The sequence below is a fragment of the Rhipicephalus microplus genome, chromosome 4, assembly GCF_043290135.1.
Source record: "Rhipicephalus microplus isolate Deutch F79 chromosome 4, USDA_Rmic, whole genome shotgun sequence".
Taxonomy (NCBI): domain Eukaryota; kingdom Metazoa; phylum Arthropoda; class Arachnida; order Ixodida; family Ixodidae; genus Rhipicephalus; species Rhipicephalus microplus.
In genome coordinates, this window is record NC_134703.1 from 133,698,707 (window position 1) to 133,720,385 (window position 21,679).

At 48.3% G+C, this 21,679-nt stretch overlaps 1 long non-coding RNA gene across 1 annotated transcript in view; it reads left to right on the plus strand.

Annotated features, from left to right (window-relative positions):
* The window catches only part of LOC142814617 (uncharacterized), a 102,803-nt gene that overhangs the window by 80,415 nt on the left and 709 nt on the right, over positions 1-21,679 (plus strand). The window lies entirely within an intron of this gene.

Sequence of the window (21,679 nt, forward strand, 5' to 3'; positions counted from 1 at the left end):
AAGAAGTTAGAGGACTAAGTAAAGAGTGAGCGAATGTTTCGACCTTCTGGCATTGTTGCTGGTGTTTGCCGGGTCTTCGACGAGGCTTGGCCGTTGTCAGGGAGAGCGAAGCTCTTAAGATTGGTGGGCTCAGCTGGTGGCACCGTTGGGAGCCATAAAAAGCTGCCCCGAGCTTCAACGCGCCGTCGTTGAGGCCGCAGCACTCGCGCGGACAGCGGACAAACTCGTACCGAAGAAGAAGGACAGAAATGCTAAGTGTCTGGTGTCTACAGTATTGTCTTAGATATAAAAGATAACGAAAGAGACAAAAGACACTAGAATCCAGCAAAGTTAACTACAACAAGAGTTAGAAAGAACAAGGCACACCAACCCACTGCGGTATACGATCAAAACAAAAAAAGAAGAACAACACAAGGGAAAAGAACTAATCACTGTTCTCGTGACTAAGATACTCAATGCATCTGTACACAAATATGTTGACCACCAATCCGTCAGGCACATGCAACACTGGTGTGATCATGACCTGGAGCATATAAATATTTGCATAATTGTCGAAACGAAACTATACTCGTTATAGAAGTGCGTATCTATAATTCACAAGCTGGTTGCAGCATGGTGGAAGCTATAAGTAGTGAGCAAGCCACACACTTTCGTGCGGCACGTGTTACATCCAAGCAATACGTGACATGCTAATCATAATTCCTTGTCCGCCACGGTGGACTGGCAATCATGCGTGCCTTGTTATGTACAAAGCGGTGTCAGTGCACGAAGAAGAAAAATTGTTCAAGACCTTTGGATCCCTCCACTACGTCGTATCTTATAATCATATCTTGGATTTGGAACGTAAAGCCCCATTTATTGTTATTCATGATTTTCAAGCTCGTGAGAAGCATGCGATTGTTGTAGAAGCAGCTGCCGATAGTTGCTATCCCGCGACAACATGGCAGCCTCTGTGAAAAAGCGATCATTCGCTTCAATCAGAACTCGCACATGTACCTGGCCTGAGAGCAATAAATGAATGGCGATCTTTCTGCCATTGCGCGCTTAGGGCAAAGTATCAGGGACGTTTTGTCCTTGTAATTGATATTGTCACGACGTCGTGACGTGGACGAAGGGAACCTACTGCAGGTGGAATAATAAACTGTTTATTCGGACTGAACTTGTGGCCACGTAAAAAGAAAGTCAGCTTGCACCAAGACACTGGCGCTGATAGTGGCGAGCAGAGCGTCGGCTGTTGATCAACAGACTAGTGGCGAAGCGTGCCTGCATCTATACACTTGCCTTTGAACATTCTTGCGTTATCGCAAGCGGCGACGTCGATTCCAGAATATTCGGAAATGCTGACGACGTGGGCGTAATCTCAACAAAATTATCTACGGCAGCCCTGAAGCTTCTCGAACACTGTAAGCGCAGTTTGCGCTGAGAATCGCGTACATCGTAACGGAGTGATAAGAAAACTTGAGGAAAGGGCGTGGCATTGCCCCCCTCTCAAAAATTGGCCCCGTATCTACACGATACTCTGGCGTCTGTAGAGAGTGAAGAAAATTTTTATTTGATGTTCTGAGCGAGAAAATCGGTAAATGGTAATCTGGAGGCGCTGCGTCAGAGTGCCACGAGCGTGCAGCGGAGGCGAACGAGCGCATTGGGTCACGTCAGACGTGAGACATGAGCGTTATCTGGCAGTTATCTTGGAAAACTAAGTGCGTGGTGTGTGCACCCGTCTTCGAGGCGATAAGGTGTAGAACGCAAAACGGCGGGTAGGTGCCGCCACCGTGTCGTCTTAGCAAAGCGCTGGAAACACTTGCCTTTTCGTGCAAGCGTTGCATTATCAGCGCAGCGTGATAAACGCTACGGTCCTTAGAATTACTTATGCATGTGTTTTCTAGTATAGAGACACACCTACAAAATATTTACGTATTGTTATTGTGCCTTGGATATGCGCAACAATCGCTTTTCAATTGACAGTTGTACAAGTAGGAACGCTATAACTTGAGCAATAATGGTGGGCGCTGCGGACGGGGTCCGCCGTTTTGGGGTATCGTTTGGTGTCGTAATAGGTACCGTTAAGGGCGGACAAACATACAAGTGTACAGACAGACAGAGCAAAATTTTTTGCGTTGAAGACACCCAAGAAAGACTACCTCTTTATAAGGCATCGTCCCGATGCTTTACCAGAAGATGAAAGTGCAAGAATATTGTAAGAAAGTACAAATAATAAAGTAGAGACAAAATCAGACTTGTCCAGAGCACTCGATCGGCTGGCTGCGGACTGGACAAGAACCGCGTACCGGTAGTCGCTGGGTTCGAGACATGTTGGATACAAGCGCCAAGGAAATGAAAGGAAGGAAAATAGGAGGAAAAGAACGGCTGGGAGGTTAACCAGTCTATAGGCAGCCGGTTTGCTACCCTGCGCAAGGGAGGGGTATGGGGGAGATGCAAAATTGAGAGCAGAGAGGGAAGATAGATAAACACTGCACATTCGGCAGCACACGCGCGCACAATCAGTGATAGTCCAGTCTTGTCTTACGCGTTTTTTCACGAGCGAAGGTGGACGGAAACGGCGCTTATTCTTCACCTGCTTCGGCATGTGTGGTGTGTGTTATTTACACTTAATTCCTTCATTTATAAGCGTCTATGAGTAGTTGCGCGACAAACGCAATGAAAAGAAAATGGCAAGATGGAGATAGCGAGGGATAGTAATGTGTTTCTCTTTCAGCTAAATTTGGCTACCAGAACATTAAATGCTTGATAACTACGGACAAGTGAACGGTATTTTCACGCAAAGAAAGTTCGAGCCGCATACTATCGCAGTTTATAATTGTGTTGTGTGCTTCTTGCAAGTGTAAAAGAAAAACAAAAACATGATGCTACTTGAATGCTATTACTTGATTGCTATTACTTGAATGCTATTACTTAACAAATGACGCCGTTACCTAACTTTTTTGTTGCATTAGCACGTACATGGATGATTGGCATGCTAACTTTTCTAAGTCTGAAACTATATGAAATGAATTTACAGTTTCCACAAGAAGCTTTCGGAGGAGTATTTTGTTTGATATTACAATACCTGAAGTCCTATGTGCCAATACAACAATACGAATATGCAGTAGTGGAGGTGTCCAGACATTTCGCCCACTTCAGATGCGTTAACATACACCTACCTCTATCCGAATGCGTCGACTGCAGCCCGGATTCTTCTTCTTTCAGGCGGAAGACACGCTGCGCCGAAGTGGGGAGTACGTAAGAAGTCCATCACTACAAGCTCGGGAACTTGAAGCTTCTAGTTTTAACTTCCTCTCTTCTTGAAAAACAGCGGCATTGAACGATCTTAAGAAAGAAAGTGCAGAAATAAAAAGGGATGAAAAAAATGGGGATAGTGGCAAAACGTGACTAGACAGCGATGGAACAGACCAAGTGCCGCGAATAGTGATCGAATCTTAACAGCGTAATGCCGAGTAGGATAAGGCAGCTCGGTCAGGAAATACGCGATCTCAAATCACACTTCTATTGCAGTCATCGGTTTACCAAAGGAATCGTCCGAGTCATGAAGGAAGCAAAACAGAAGCAATTACACTTCCAAATCATCGTTATACTATATTCACCTCCTCCTTCAAGCACAGTCACGTGAACAAATCTACGTTTAAAAAAGACCAAAGGGCGTGGCATCCAAGGAGCTTTGTACACCGATGCTTGTCTTTGGCAATAGGCTAGCAAGTCACCCGTACGTACCCGCAAACAAAAGCAAGGTTGTTGACCTTTACCTTGCATCGATGTACAAGAGGACCCTTTGTTTCTTTACCTTTTCTTCCCGAAGGAAGTTAATTACCCCCCAAGATCAGCGTAGTGGGCACGGGAAATACAACGCACAAGGGACTCCTCAAGTGCGGGGCGCACACTCAAGGCGAGACGAGTAAAGACTTGCTGCGAAGGGAAGGCGGGAACCAACGCCGTTTAGGGAGCTATCGCTCTTTCTAAGCAGATGGAGTGAAAGGAAGACCCATTCTGCGAATTTGCATTTAGATGCGGGCGCCATCGGTTACGGGTAATGAGGCGTTCACCTGTCAGACGTCTTCGTCCTGCTTCAGTTTTTTGCTTTTATTTCATCCACGAGGAAATTCCAGAGAAACTGCCCTTTTTACCAGCGAGCTTCGTCCAATGCATGCAGAAGCGGGCCTCTACGAGGCAGAGAGACAACGGCAACTTCTAACGTGATTTTCTGCATAATTGACCGTAGCAAAAAAAGGCGTAATCGCAAATTCGCTGCCACAGTTCGCGTTTAGTGCGCCATGTTCAGACACGCCACACACGAACATTGGCGGGAGCTTTGTCCTCTGTTATGTCAGTATAAAAAATTTATCTGGTCAGATGGCTGTTAGCTTTCTTGTTTCGCTTAGCTACTGAACACAGATCTTTTGGACAGGATTCAAAAAGTACGTATTCGTCAAATAATGGAATAGAAGAATGAAAACTGCACAGCAGTCACGCGAGGTCACAATAAAGTACAAAAATGTCATGGTATGTCGAAATTCGGAAATAATCATGCGTCACTTTTAAATATATTGCACTCGACTTGCCAGCTTGCAAATACATAAAGCGTTGTTGAGATTTCACGGATATCGAATTGTAGAAAAGGTGGCTACCTTTTCCACAATCCAAAATCCGTAAAATCTCCACCTTTTTTCATGTTCCGTAAGTTGTCGCACTAAATGGCATCACTTTATTTCATTTTATTCGGAAATATTTCTGCAGCACTGTCGGAGCCTCGATCAGTTCACGTTCACTTCAAGTAAGCACTACTGCAGTGACGACGCTGCTCCACTCTACGTTCTTTATTGGAACGAAGCTGTTTTCCCGTGCAGAAATTTCTCAGGCAAAACGGCCTCCGAAAGGCTGCACAGCATTTCAGGAGCTCAATCCTAGGTTTTGAAACATTAGTCGCTCTGTGAACAACAGGAACTACGTGCGAAGCATTTGGGTTGGTGCAGCTACGGCTCATTGGTGGCCTAGACAGGAAGGCTGCGTGACCTTTCGTTTAATTAAGCCATGCGAGGGGAATAAGGGGCAAGCGTGCGGCTGTGGTGGCGGCCGATTTGAATACTCTACGGAGTGACGCTAGGCACAGGAGACAGCCGCCGTGGCGCCGCCTATCAGAGCGATGTGGCTGCCATAGAGGCGCAGGGGTGGCTAATTGAATCTGGCCGCGGGGCAAATGGGGCACCTTGGGAAATCAACGTGGACGACACGGGACCATCATTACTCTCTCTTTCATGCCACCAACGCTACAGGTTCCATTGCAGTCGATCACCTGTCTCTCACTGGGCATTTCGTCTCCCCGTACCTCCCCTTGGTCACCTGACCTCCTGACAGGTTTTATCGCCTACGGGTGTGAGCGCTTCGTGTCACAAATAAACAAAAATGTTGGATGACTAGTCTCAACACAAGAATTGAAAGACTCAGTACCGTAGAGCCTACTCAAAAGTTTCATAATCTATGTAGTATCTATGTTGTCATCATTTGAAGCGTGGGTCTCCACAGAAACAGTACCGGTACCACTGCAGATCTACATTCTATAAGCAACGATTGGACAGAGAATACAAAATTTATTGCAGCTCCGAAAGTATGGTCTACGGACCTCGACAAGTGAAAACTTGAATTAATAAATTGAGTTCCAATTAACAATTATTTTCAGGAGTGTTTCAGGAGTTTCGCGAGCAAGAACAAAATAATATTATAAGGCACGTGCTACTGTGGGGCTACGCAATATTTATGAACATCTAGTGTCTGTTGTAAAGGAACATATGAATCCGATTATATAGGTGTTGCTGCATTTCGTCCATATTGAGATGTGGCCACCATCGCCTGGAACCGAGCACACTATGTTACTGTACCCACTGACACAGGATCAAAAAGCACACCCAGTGCGTTTTCATCCAGTGGCTGTACCATACCATATCTTTTACAAAACTGCTATTGCGAAACAATAAGACTCGAGAATTTAGATATCAAGGTCTTGAATACTTCACCAAACTAACCAAATGCTGAATTCGTCAAAGCATTATAAGAAGAAACAGATGTCTACCGTGTACTTTCCTTTCCTATATTCATACACAATATCAGTGCCTATTTTGCATAGCAGCAGTGTAAAAGCCGCAATTGCCAACATTCATCTCTTCGATTGATGATTCAATTGATATGTGAATTATAACGTCCCAAAATCATCATATTGTTTTGGGAGAATCTGTATTAGGGGACTCCAGAAATTTCTACCACCTAGGATTCTTCAACGTGCACTCAAATCAGAACACACGGGCCTAAAGCATTTTCCACTGCATCGAAAATGCAGCCGCCGCAGCTGAGATTCGACCCCGCGACCTGCGGGTCAGCAGCCGAGTACCTTATCCACTAGACCATCGTGGCGGGACGATTTTTTTCATCGCTTCATTCGCTGTGTGATCACGGCTAAAGAATTCGTCTCCTCATCCGATACTTACGCCTACCCGGTGCACAATCTACTGCTTTACTGCTGAGCCAAACGTCACGAGATTGCATTTCATCCGCGACGAAGCCACTTTGATGAAGGCAAAGTTCTAAAGGCTTCTGTACATAGATTTCATCATCACCATCAGGATCAGCCTGACGATGCTCACTGCAAGACAAAGGCCTCTCCCACGTTCCACCAGTCTACTCAGTCCTGTGCTTGCTGCTGCCACTTTATACCCGCAAACTTTCTAATCCCCTCTGCCCACCTAACTTTCTGCCTCTCCCTCACCCGCTTGCCTTCTCTTGGAGTCTAGTCTGTGAACCTTCATGACCAGCGATTATCTTGCCTTCGCGCTACGTGCCCTACCCATGACCATTTCTTCTTGGTTTCGACTATGATATCCTTAACACCCGCTTATTAACTGATCCACTCTGCTCACTTCTTGTCCCTAGGATTAAACCTATTCAGTTTCCTTTCCATTGCTCGCTGCGTCGTCCTCAACTTAAGTTGGACTCTCTTTACAATTCCCCAAGTTTCTGCTCTGTAGGTAAGTACCGGTGAGATGCAGCTCTTATTTTCTTCTGGAGGGTACATAGATCTAAGTGTACGTTAAGAAACACCAGGAGAACAATACTAACGGATCCCTCGGCTACGGTGTTCTGCATATTCATATCGTGGTTGTGGGGCGTCAAATCCCACCATGTAACACTTATTGCGCTTGGCCTGTGCTTTGGTGTAAATTCTAAGTCTTGTCAGGAACCCGCACGACCCAATATTTATAGTTTTTTGTTATTTTTCATCGTTTTTGTTGCTGTTAATGCCCACCAAGAAAGTTGTAGCGCGTACCAACATCGATCAGTTACGCCGCCAGCCTATGCCTGCCAGTCGGGCCTCCACACTCTCAGTAACGGCAGGTGTCGTCAGTCAGGTGGCACCCTTCAGCGCTAACCGAGAGACCATCCATCACAAGGCCGAATCTGGACCAATCAAGGCAGCACGTCCGCCTACAGCTTCGAGCACGTAGCAGCGCTTCTTCCCGCTCAATGATCCTTTTGCTGTGCTTCTTGCGCTTCGAGTGGTTTCCCAAGCTACAGCAGGGAAATCGCGCTGTTCTTCTTACATTTTTTTTCTGCAGAAAATAACTGCGGTGCCATTGATGAAATCAAGCCCCAGATCAAGTCGGCGACTTTGTTATAAAACAACATTTTGAAGGAACGAGCAAGTCCAACAACGGGCAATACCCGATTCACTAAAACGAAGTGAGGATAAAAGTTGATGTGGTTCGTTAACTACATTTTGCTATGTCGAAGTGGAGCAAAGAAAACAATCACGTAGAAACTGTACCTTATCTAAACTCATTAGCCCTTATGTGCAGTACAGTTTTCGTGTAGGCGCCATCTAATGTTCGGAAAAAGAAGCACAATAGCGAACTCAATACCGAATTAAAGAAAAAGCACTGAAGATAACCATATTACATATTCGATTGATCATCACGACTTTCTGAGGAGGAAAAGATATATGAGATGAAAGCTAACACTCTGTCGCACGCATAGAAATCATTACGTTTTTTTTCTACGAAAGATTTTCTGACGTACAGTTGTGCATTTTATGTGTTTGAATTTTGCCTATGTATAAAGCTTGGCAATATTTGATGCGTCTTCACCTTGCTGGTTGCACGTGCCATTTATTCTTGTGTGAATTTACCTATACTTTATTCTAATTTACTTTTTCAATCCGTCTATTTGTCATTGTGATTATCATATAGCTATTTTTGGGTTTAGACTTCCCCTTTGCTATAGACACACTTCATATTGTATAAAATGCATAACTCGCTGTTCGCTGATATTCTTGTAAACCCTATTTATTTTTTTAGGAGGCTCCCTCGACAGTTTTCACTGTGGGCCCTCCAAATATATATTTATGTTTCTACCTTGTATCTATTAATAAACTTTCATAACTTCAGTGTGCAGCCACACCCTATTAAGGTTCGGAAGGAGGATCGGTCATGATGACAATCCGTCCGCTGCCACCAGTTGTAGCGAATGGGGGTCTACCCGGTCTCTTGTGGTAGCGTGGTATAACCGGGTGGAGGGAACGAACGCTGACAAGAAGAGGATACGAAAACAAACAGGTTTATGACACTAATTACACTTATTTACGGTGAAGAAAGATTAGTGGTTTTACAAATCACGAGTGTGGTGGTTGAAGCGTTACATGGTTCAGAGCGACGTTCAGCATTCTGCAACGTCGTTTTAAGCCCTGTCTGGCTCCTCCTCTCTGTGTGGAACACCAATCACACACACACAACAGGTGAGGGGGACGAGCATGCACGGCCCACGTGCACATCCAATATTGAATATTGAGTCGTGATCACTGCACTGCAAGGTGGCGCCAGCAGGGCTCTTCCTCGTCGTGTGTGTGCTGCTAGTGGAGAGGTCCCAAGATCCTGACAACCTACATCAAAGGGTCCGTCGATTTGTTCGCTTAATTAGCGGGGCGATTTGCGGCGGCCGCCACGGTCTCTTCCAAGGAAGATGCTGTCTTTGTTGTCCTCTCTCGAACGGTTAACGGTGTCGTGGCGACACGACGTCTCACCCTCGGGCTAGCAGGGACAATGCCTGGCGGGCATAGGCAGCCCGCTGGTCGGCTACGTGATTGAGGATTAAAAGAGCGCCGCTCCCCTGTCAGCTCTAGCACCGGTCACAACAGCTTCCCCATCGCCAGATGAGTCGCCGAGGCCATCAGTCACCGCTGCTGTTCGAAGGGACGACGATGGGGTCCGTAGTTGAAAGTCAGGAACTCGCCTTTGCTTGCCACATGGTCTGGGTAATTGCCGAAATCTTCGACAGCGTCTGGCAGACTGGGCGCCGAAGGGATAGAGAGCCTCCCCAGTAGACCAGCTTACGCACAATGGCGTCTGCCCAGACGAATCGCCGGGCCAAACGAACAACCCACATTATCTTAAAGCAATGAGCTCGCTTGCCGCAGAATACTTGTCCTTTCATAACGTTATTTTTCGCATACACAGAGGAGAGAGTAGTGGTCTTGAGACATGACCTGAGCAACAAAGTATCACGTGGCTTTGAATAAACTCCATCTATAACGGTAGGCTCTGTAATATATTCAGCCTCAATTTCTTTAAAAGAACAAGAAAACGTCCGCATCTTCCCATGGGGGTAACGCAAGCAAAGCGCCGCATATTGATTAGGGTATCGCGTAAATGCTGCGTAACTGGGGATGGTTTGGTTACGCTTGTTATTTTGTCTTTAATTTTCTTATTTATTGAATGAAGGAGAAGCGTTCCCTTCAACATCTGGAGGGAAGCTGATGTTGGGTTGTGCCCCAATACTGCAGTGGAAGGTAACCCAGCGGCCGTATAGTACTGCTGCTTCCATTGCATCTACTCCAGGCAAGCAAAGTGTATAGTCAAGCGAAAACCAAGTGATGACGCTCGTGACAATTATGAACGCGCGCTCGACCGATTGTATACACACCACCCACGTTTGTGGAAGAGGAGTACGGGTAAAGGTAAGCGAGCCCTCTCCGTGTGCTCGACTTGCTGAAAGGCCGTTGGTGTCCTATCCTTTGTTGTCTCCTAGAGCGACAGTTTTTCGGGTGTCTTTCTGGGCCGGCGCGAAATCCGAGCATGTGCGTCTGGGCACGAGACGTGAGCATGCGCAGTGGCACTGAGAGGGCACCGTCGACGTCGAAGTGTGACATCGTGCGACTAAAAATTGCTCTGCGTTTAAAGTAACCATAACGATAGTAATAGGAGTAATATTATTATTAACAGCTCACACACGTTTGTCGGCAATAAGTCGTCATCTATTGTGCTCAGCTACTGATATCATGCTGGGCTGTGCAGCTGATAAATTAAAAAAACAATATAAGGTGCACTTAAACCATCCCTCGGCAACCCTTTTAGTACGTGTACTTCAGTATGAAATTAAAAAGAATGACAGATGAAGCTCGACACCGCAGCAAAGGTGTCACGCTTACCACCATTGTTGTTGCAGGCTGCGGTTATGTGAGCTCTGGGCTGTGGTCTTCTCCGTTCTGGGCACCTGCATCTCGTGGACAGCGCTTGTAGAAGCTGAACCTATCTTGCTGCCATCGGCGCCGCTTATCACTTCACTACACAGCTAGTCGCACGTAGGCACCAACCAGTGCGCTCATCCCCTCTCTCCCCTGGCTATAAAGGTCGTTTTCGTCAATGAATAAGCGCACGCTGCCCGTGAGGCTACTATGTGACACCCTTCCGGAATGGTCGTCTTCTGCACGCGAATTCACGCACGGATCCTTCGTGATCGTTTCCTGCGACAACACTACGACTTCAAGTTCATGCCCCAGACGAAGCCACTCTGCTCTCGCCGCCACTCTTCCAGAGCTGTCTGTTGGACTACACGAGCAATTCACTCGGAATCACACTGGGGCCAATGTGTGCTGGCAACCTGAACTTGGCTTTGCCGCTTTCTATGCAACAACCACAGTAGTTCAAAAGCACCAGTTGCCAACGATCGACCTGAGGCTCCACACCGCAGCAAAGATGCCATGCTCACCGCCGAGGTTGTTGAAGGTTAGTTACCTGACAAAAGCCCATTACACTAGATCTAGTAATTACTGTCCTATTGCTGTGTCCGGCCCACCAGGATCGTTTGACTCATTGAACCAATGCTTCCCTTTTCTAAATCCCCTGTGTTCTTTATCTGGTTGATATGGGTGAGTCGTGTGCTGATCAACGTCTGTAAAGATAGGCGCGCGACCGCGCTGGACTGAGCGAAGTACGGAGCGCAATTTATACCGCTAATGTTATTCTCTAGGCATACTAGAAAATAAGAGTCGGACATGTATATTTAAAATATTTCGTGTGGCGGAGTATTCTTTGAAGAATCCTTGTTAGTTTAGTTAGGGGTGTTCAAAGTTTCGTTCCTACAACGAGGAAAATAAGCATATGTCCTCAGTGTGAAATCCTCGAAGCACGCGCGACTGACTTGCTGCAAGGTATCTGCAATAAAATTGTTTTTGCCCGTAATTAGGTGGGAAGCCCACGCGAAGGCTTTCAGCTCTCCCATAGTAGAGTATACCCGGTACTCTAAATTGTTACCTCCATTTTCTAAACAAGCCGTTGAAACCTTGGCCATTCGTTTCAACTCTTCACGGGATGGCTTCATGCTCTGCCATAGTAGAGTACCTACTACTCTAAATCGTTACCCTCTTTTTCTAAACACAATTCGTTGAACGGGAACTTTAGGACTGCAAAGGGACGGCTTTATGCTCTGCCATAGTAGAGTACTTCGTACTCTAAATCATTAACAACTTTCTCTAAACACACGGTTTTTCTAAACAAACAAGTTTGATTGTGTAGTGGTGTGGGGATGTCTTTGAGCTCTCCCATGGTAGTGTACCGAGTACTCTAAATCGTTAAACACTTTTAAATGCGAAGCATTTCTTAGCGAACTTCGACGACTTTGAGCGTATCTATCCATCTATCTATCTCTCTATCTACCTATTTAGCCGCCTAAGACTTTTAGCTGTCCTGGCTTTTTCAATATAGGTACCGATACCAAACTTGATTTGATTGATTTGTAGGGTTTAACGTCCCAAAACCACCATATGATTATGAGAGACGCCGTAGTGGAGGGCTCCGGAAATTTAGACCACCTGGGGTTCTTTAACGTGCGCCCAAATCTGAGCACACAGGCCTACAACACTTCCGCCTCCATCGGAAATGCAGCCGCCGCAGCCGGGAATCAAACCCGCGACCTGCGGGTCAGCAGCCGAGTACCTTTGCCACTAGACCACCACGGCGGGGGATACCAAACTTGCCATGGCATAGCATGACTGCATGAAGAATATATTTGACTAGTCATAACATGAAAATGATGACATGTTTGTCATGAATGTCATGATTTACATGTCATGGTCCTGCAACTCTTCCGGTGGTTTCGCTCACATGGCTTGTTGCAAAACTGGTAAGGTATGACATGATTGCATGGCGAACACAAGCGACAGACCCTAATATGGAAATCATGACATGCATGTCATGTAACAACATGACTACATCTCGCGCTGATGATCCACTCACGGCCGTTTCACTTGCGTAACATATATCAAATTTGGTATTACGGTACGTGATTGAAAGACGACGGTACATGACTGGTGCAAACATGGTAATCATGAGATGCGTTAGATGTAACAGCATGACTACATGCTACGCTCATGATGCGCTGTAGGCGGTTTTGCTAGCTTCACTTATACCAAGTTTCATAGTACGGGACGTGAATGGATGACAAAGGTATGATATTGGTGCAAACATGATAAACATCAGATGCGTGTCATGTAACAACATGACTACATGTTACGGTCATGATGCGCTCGCGGCTGTTTTGTTAGCTTCACATGTACCAAACTCGGTATTGCGCGACGCCAATAGATGACGAAGGTAGGTGACTGGTGCAAACGTGATAATAATGAGTAGCATGTCGTGTGAGACCATGACTGCATGCCACAGTCAAGACGCGAATACATTTCAACGTGACGAGGTGCGCGTGTTCGCCGGCGTTCATTTCGTCGCGCCGCGCCAGCGTTGCCATGCCAGGCGCCGGTCCTGCCATATACTCGCAGTCGCGCGCCGCACGACGTTGCTTTGACGCATGCGTGTTTCTGCGCGTCCAGCGTCCCTCCGTCACGAAACGAGGGAGACGCATGTTGTCTACGTAAAGCGCGAGACAGACGTGCGATTTTCCGTGCGATGCGGCGTGCCGCATGCGACGTTTCGGGACACACGAGGGCGAAGGTGCTATCAGCGGCAGGCTCCGCCCCCATGCGGCGCTTCGGCACGCAGGGTCGAACGACTTGGTATCCTCGTAATGAGGCTCAAAACAAACAACATTGCACAGGCACGGTTTGTTCCATAAAAAAACTCCCAAACATTTCCCCGAGGGTAAACATGGTTAAGTGCGAATGCACGGGATGATGCTATGAGGGGGAGTAAAGTTAAAATCCGTCGTCTTGACGCCGGCCTTCATCGCCCTTCTCCGCCTTACGCTTGCGTTGTCGTTCCGCTTCTTGGGCCGCGTTCGCGGGTCGATGCTGACGCCTTATCTCGGCCTCGCGAGCGCGCAGTTCACCATCCGCTGCACGCTTCGCCCGCTTGTCCTCGGCCTCGCGAGCGCGATGTTCGGCATCCTCTTGTAGCGAAACGTCGGGGTTGTTCAAAGTTAGGCGCATCGGACGACCAGGGAGACGAATAAGTGTGGGTGAAACTCCGCGGAGGCAATCGTTGAGAAGTCAACACGATGATTTTGGGGAGCACTCATTGGGGGTTTATTTAGCTAACACAACTTCAATTTACAAAATGCACTAGGTCACAAAGACAAAACATAGAAAATGGTGGCATACCCTTCGGCCTGCATGGCATGGTCTCCGGTGGTGAGATCCACTGTTTACCCCGACTCCGCTTACTCCAAAAAGAGACCAAGTCACTGCTTAAATAGGGTTTTTCTTAGCGTCCCCGGTGGCGCGGACCAACCGGGCAAGCCGAGGATAATCAAATCAACATGTGGTTGCCTGCAGCCTGTCTGCGACAACACTGTGGCAGCTTCTGAAACGGGCGCGTTCTCCGAAACGGCCTTGACGCGCTACCGACCGCTCAAATGTAGGTGCCCTTTGTCCCCGGAGGACCAAAACGGCGGCTCGTTCGTTTGAAGCGTGTGGGCTTAGTGGTTAGAAGAAGGAGAAAGGCACCCAATTTCTGCAATCTAGTCCAAAGTACGGCGTCGTGCCTACCCTGGCGCCAAGTGCACAGAGACCAGCTAGACGCAGCCCTTTCTGTTCACTCCTTCTTCCTTAAGGCGCGCTCCCCGAGACAAGTTAAACGGGGCCGCTAAGAAGGGCGTCTGGCAAAGAACAAGCTCCAGCTGCAGCCGAAAAAGAACAAGGTTTTCCGCGAAACATTGCTCTCGCGACACCTCCCCCCTACGAAAAAGAGTGCCCCACTCATTTTATCTGTAAAACACGACAAGAAATAGACTAAATATACAAAAAGGTTTTGCATTCAACAAGTGTGTGAAATGCTTACTGAAAGACACTTATGCATGTGTATAAAAGGTGAGAGGCTTCAAAAAATTACATAAAAACAACAGATGAAAAAACAAAACAAAATCATTGGGCACAGAAATATACAGGTTCTCTCGTCGGTACTGCAATACAACTCCGTGTCCATTTCGTAAGCACTGACATTCTGTTGTGCGTTGTAATTACTTGAAAATGTCTTCCAGTCAGAGTAAAGTTCAGTGTCCGTGTCGTAGCTTTCGCACTGCTGTAGTGGAACACTGGTCTGTGTCATGCGCGCACAATGTTGCAAACGGAGTTCTTGACCCACTCGCGAACCGCACTCACGCACATCACCATTGGAGCCGCTCTCGCGCACATCACTTTGATGGAATCCCTGTTCATCACTCGTTGCAATGTTCCCGCGCACAACACTTCGGTGCAATCCGTGGTCATCTCTCCTGGAACTGCCCTCGCGCACATCACCACCGAGATCGCGCACCTCATGATTATCATCAGACTCATCGTCCGCGTCGTCGGCTTCGGAGCCCAATTGAACGTGGCAGGGCTTTAAATGCGCCACATTCACAACGTCACGTTTTTTCCCAGTTTGGTCTACCACCTCCCAGTTGTTCTCGGCTACCCGGCGCATAAGACGGAAAGGTCCGTGATATTTGTGAAGAAGCTTCGTCGTCTTCCCTTTCGCCCGGGAGGGAGTCCACAAGTACACCAAGTCGCCCTGATGATAAATAACACTTTATCGCCTAGCATCATAGCTGCGCTTGTTCTTCTCCTGCTAACGCTTCTCCCGTTCATTTACTGTTTTTCGAGCCTGCCGCAGCCTGCGAGCCACTTTCATTGCATCCGGGGTGTAGCCGAATCCGTGTTGCGCGCCCAACCCTACATCCACCGGTAGTGTCGGTTCATGTCCGTGAAGAAGAAAGAAGGGAGTGAATCCAGTCGTCTCGTGGGTGGAAGAATTGTATGCAAAATAACGTACGGTAGAAATTCATCCCAGTCGCGGTGGTGTGAGGAAACGTACATGCTGAGCATGTCAGCCAACGTGCGGTTAAAACGCTCGCACAAGCCGTTGGCCTGTGGGTGGTATGCTGTTGTGGTGGCATGCTCGCTACCCACGAGCCGGAATATTTCTTCGGTCAAGTTGGCGACAAAGTGCTGCCCCCGATCGCTTATTACTTTCTCCGGGGCACCATGACGTAGGACGATTTGTTCGACGAAAGCTCTTGCTGCTTCTACGGCAGTGGCCGCTGGACACGCGACAGCCTCGACCCATTTCGTATGATAGTCGGTAATCACGACGATGTAGTGGTTCCCTGCTTTGGATTTAGTGATAGGCCCAATGAAGTCCATGGCCACCTGCTGAAAAGGTCGACCTGCAGGTGGGATCGGTTGGAAGAAACCGACCGGCCTCCCCGGTGGTTGCTTTCGTGTCTGGCAGTCAGGGCAGGAGAGAACGTACTTGCTTACGTACGAGAACATCTTCGGCCAGAAATATCGGCAACGAACTTTCTCCCATGTGCGCTTGACACCTAAGTGGCCTGCCGTGGTGTCGTCATGGCAGTACCTTAAAATCTCAGATCTCAAGCACTTGGGGACAACGAGCACCGCATGATCCTCCTGAAATCCTTTCGCCCTTCGGTACAGTACACCGGCGATCAACCGAAAGCTCCGTGCCGTTCTTTTAGTTTTTCTGACAACGGGCGCATCCGGGTGCTCGAGGTGCTGCATAATTTCTTTCATCCATGGGTCTGCCCTCTGATTTTTGATTTTTTCCAACATCCACCTGATCCAGAACCAGCAACGGTAAGGAGTTTTCTTCGCTCACAGGCGCGGGATCATGAGGAAGGCGGGAAAGCGTGTCAGCATTTCCATTCTTGAGGCCAGGGCGGTGTCGCAACGTTATGTCGAATTCCTGAAGCAACAGGGACCATCGCATAAGACGACCATTCGGATTCCTTACTTTCATTAGCCAAGCCAGGCTGGCTTGGTCAGTTACGACCGTGAACTTAGCACCACAGACGTATGGCCGAAACTGTCCACAGGCGTACACAACGGCAAGGCATTCTTTCTCAGTTGTACTGTAGTTCATCTCAGCCTTGTTAAGGTGGCGGCTGGCATAGGCGACGACTCTCTCTTGATTTTCAATTTTCTGTACAAGCACGGCGCCAATGCTGTTATCACAGGCATCAGTGTGCACCTCTATCGGCTTTCCCGGCTCAAACTGACGCAGAATTGGGGCTGTGATCAGTTTCTCTTTGAGGGATTGCATGGCCACTTCGCATGCCGCATCCCAGACAAAAGGAACATCCTTTTTGGTTAAGTTGGTCAGAGGTCGAGAAATGCGAGAGAAATCTTTGATGAATCGCCGATAGTAGTTACAGATTCCGAGAAAGCTCTGTACACCTTTCTTGTTTCGTGGCTTGGGGAATTTTTCGATCGCTGCTACTTTGTCTGGGTCTGGCCGAATGCTTTCACCTGTGAGAATGTGCCCAAGATATTTGATCTCCTGGCGGGCGAAGCTGCATTTCTCGGACTTCAGTCGTAATTTTGCCGCGTCCAAAGCCGAAAACACACTTTCCAAATCTTGCAAATGAGTTGCCATAGTCTTCGAGAAAATAACGATGTCGTCCAAGTAGGCCAAAAAAACTCTCCAGAGAAGACCACTGAGGACTTTGTTAATCATTCTCTGGAATGTGGCAGGGGCGTTGCACAGGCCGAAAGGGACAACATTGAATTCGTACAGGCCGGGTCCACAGGCAAATGCGGTCTTTTGCTTATCTTCCTCCTTGATGCCCACTGGCCAGTAGCCTGATGTTAGATCAAGTGTTGTGAAGTATTTTGACCCCTGTAGCACGTCGAGAATGTCATCAATTCGTGGCAGTGGGTGCACATCTTTTTTAGTGACCTCATTGACTCTGCGGAAATCGACGCAGAAACGCCAAGTCCCATTTGGCTTCTTCACGAGGACGACAGGTGATGACCAAGGACTGTGAGACTCTCTAATTATCCCATCGCGCAGCATTTCTTCTACTTGTTGCTCAATCTGTTGTCTTTCGAAAGGGGAATGACGATATGGGTGCTGATGAATTGGTCGAGAATCGCCTGTGTCGATCACATGTTCAGCGACATGAGTCTGCCGGATGGGGTTGTCACTGCTCGTAAATAGATGGCGGTACTTCTCAATGAGCGACAGCAGTTCATCCCGCTCAGATGGCTGTAGGTGATCCCCAGTCTCTGTGTCAAACTCTTGAGGCACTCAATCATTCTCGGGGGCCGTGATTGCCAGCTGTGCGTCATGAATAGATGAAGCCCATCCAAGCTTTGTTCCGCTGAGCAGGTTTACTGGCGACATGGTAGGATTAGCTATGCGAATGAGGCCTCTCCAATGCACGATCCTCGTTATTGTGCGTGCAACCTGAAGTCCGTTTCTGAGCGTGCTGTTCGGTTCGACGAGGTGAGTTCCGTCCCTTGCGACCTTTACTTCAATAGCGACTTCTGTGCGAGGTTATATGCGAATTTGCTCGTGGCACCGCACTGTAAGTACATCATTATGTTCGGGGGCACTTGAGTCTATACGTAGCCGGAAAATTTCACCGTTTAGTTGCAGCTCTTCTTTGGAGAAATCAATGAGAAGCCGGGCTGCTCGACAAAAAGGAAGACCACCTAGTAGCTCGTACGGGCAATCCTTGACCACTAAAAACGTCTCGCACGCTTCGCCCGCTTGTCCACGGCCTCGCGAGCACACAGTTCGGCATCCGCTGCACGCTTCGCCCGCTTGCACTCGGCCTCGCGAGCACACAGTTCGGCATCCGCTGCACGCTTCGCCCGCTTACGTTCTGTCTCACGAGCCCTTCGCAGCGCGGCCTTGTCTTCCAACGTCGGCGAAACCACCGCGGTACCGTCACCTCCAACGACGGGTGCAGTGCTGGCATTCGGTTGTACTGCATTCGTTGTTGATGGTAGCGTTGCCTCCGGGACATCCATCGCACGACCCACTCTCGACGGGAGACTGAGAAAGAAGGCAGGCACGCGAGAGAGAGGGGTGCGCACGCAGCTGCAGCGAGCGAAGAGAGCGGAGGAGCGAGCGAAGGAGGAGTGGGATGTGCGCCGCGGCGTTAAAGATATAAGGCGCGTTACTGAAACCGATATCAGCGTCGCGTCCGTAGCTTATTCGGTAGAGCGTCGCGCTGCGGCTCGCCAAGTCCTCTTTCTTTTAAAGATAGAGAGAAGACTGCGGACGCCGCCGACGGCGGTGGATGGTTTGGGGTCGCTTATAAAGTGTATTCACACTTAAAATATATAATAAATCGCATTCGTGAACGACAAGCACGTCGCAACAGCGGCCACAGCTGATTATTCACGACTCCGACAGGTAGGCCTAGCATCGTGGGTGCCGGCCGTCGCCTACGCCGTTCAAACGCGAGCTCTTCATTGAGTGCTTGTGTTTGACAACATTATCAAGCTTTGCACTCGTATGCAATGCGTTAGCATACATTGATGTAAAGAGCAAAGGTGGAAGTGAAGCGAGCCAGCGCAGAGACGCCGGTAGCCGTGTTTACCTGCGAAATGGCCTTGCATCGCTGCTCACGATCTCCGATCTCGCTAGCGGTTTCAAAACAGGCGTTGTCGTGCATAAATGGCACACTTCAAACCTCACTTTATTCAATCCGGAATGATATCACGTCACCAGGGAAATGTACTAGATGATTGTCACGCCACCACAGTCGGCGATGCCAGCAAAGCAACGCTCGCACCACTCCATAGAATCGCTTGAACTGGCCTGGATCACGGGTGATGGGAGTAGCTACAGGGAGATGGCGCCACTAGCAGCGTGACGTCACTCATCTGCCCGTCTTATGATTGGCTGCTGTCATGCGGCGGTGCGATGCTGCGACGAAAATTCCTGGCCGGTTTGATGCTCGCCGCATTGGCTGTGCGGCGGTGCGACGCGATGATACGTCACGAAACGTCACGAATAGTCACCACTCCGCCAGTCGCATCGTCGCACCGCACGCCGAATCGCAGAGCAAACCACACGTCTGTCTCACGCTGTCTCGCGCTTAAGCGCGAGACAGACGTGCGAGACAGACGTGCGGTTTACACTCCTCACAATCCTACAGATTGTGAGATTACACTCCTCACAATCCTAAGATCTTCATCGGTCTCCAACCTCCGGGGAAAATCTGTCATCCTGAAGAACGTTTAGTAATGCTTTCGTCACCTTCATCTACGATGTCTTTTGAGGACGGTATTCTACAACGATTTCTGCTATCATCGGTCTATGGTTCTGCTATCATCGGTCTATGGTCAAGGCAAGCGCGAGCAACTACTAGTGATTGTCTCTTCAAACTTTCGCGAGGACTACCATTAGTGCAAGAGTCTAGTGGATGCCACTGCCGTAAGATTGGCAGTGTTATCCACTGCCAATCTTACGTGTGTCTCTTGCGAATCTTACGTCGCTTGGTATCTGAGTCAAAAAAATGGCTGCTGACATGATACACAATTACTTTTGATTGTCCTACGCACATGTGCGTGACATCGATTTTTATATAATAGCTTAACGATCAGTCAAAGCTATCTCTAGGCATAGTCGAATACTGTGCAGTGTTTCATGACACGGTCGACAACGACAACTTTCTTTTTTGTAAAGAAAGAACAGCCACACAAGGTTTATTATTAATTTGCCTAGGTGACTGGAAGGCCAATGAGATCTTCGTTTTCTTGCCAGGCAGCAACAATACTGATCGCATGATTGACGCAGTGATACACACCCCACATCTCTCTCCCGAAAACCTTCTGCACCTAACACGCTTTTGCAATGCCTCCGAGATCAAATGCATCGTATTCTGTTTGCACCTCGCGTGCTTGGAGCCTGCAGAGTGCAAAGTGCCTCTGGGATCGGCCCACTTTTGACTTAGCCGCAATGTGATGACATGACGCCATGTGACGTCATGATGACTTTGCAAATTATGGCAACCATCACGCTATAAATTCGGAAGCTTGCTCGGCAAGCTTCTCATGCTCGCGCCTTGTCCAGTGGCTGCCGGCATGTGCACCATTGTTGTCAGTGTACACTTCTCCAGTCTCCGCTCAAGGCCGCTGCCCCGGTCACCTCGCCGGTAATTCCAACAGTGCCCACTAGTGCCAACAGTGCCACGCCGCCGCTCAAGGCATCGGTTTCTGTTGGCCCACCCACCCACCTCCTCGTGACTATGTCCACTTCGTTCTCGTCTTCTCGTAGGCGTGACATCACGTGGCAAGTTCCTACAATGAGTGCTACTCACGGGTACTGAAATTTTCCCAAGCCCTTTTTAGGTGCCTGCTGTCAACCCCGTTGAGGAATTCGTGATAGCTCTACGTCTGCCATTTATGAGCGTTAGGCATTTGACTCACGGCAACGGCCAGTATGGCCTAAAGAGGCCGGTGGTTAACGTTCTGATCGGCGTGGCCAACCCTGTACAGTGCCCGCCATGGAACCTGGCTCACAACGCTGCCTTTGACGTACGCGACATGCACTGGCTCGTTACAAGCCTTCCTACAGAAATGGTCTCCCCAAGAAACACCCCGTGTTCCTCTGAGCAAGCTCTACTAACGCCATTAACTTAGTGAATGTGGGAATGATTTTTTGGCATCAGTCGTGCTGACGCCAAGACCAGCGGGTGATAGTTATCTTTCAAGTTTTATGAGGCATCTAAGCCTTTGACTTTGATAGAGAGTTTTAGAATAGCGTGACGCTGCGCTTTGTGTTAGCGTTTGAAACTGTTACACACGCGTCATACGCTAAGCTCTTGCAGACTGCCGTGAAGTGACGAACACTACCGCTATACACCCGCACCATCTACAAGCTCTGCGTATTAAAAGTAAACAGCAAGAAAATTGAGAAAGCAAATAAAGGACACATACAGAGAGCCTCCTTCTTGTCGTTCTCTGTCTGGTTTCTCGTTTTTCGCTAAGTTTCCTTCCAATATGTCGTGCAATCACGCCCAAGCAGCCACTTTAGAAGCTTTGCGTATGTCCAAAACTCTCTGATAAACCAACGTTGTGGAGACTGCTGCAACGATACACCCACAAGCATTGCGGATGGTATTCTAAAACTATCTAATAAACCAACGTTGTGCTGGTTGT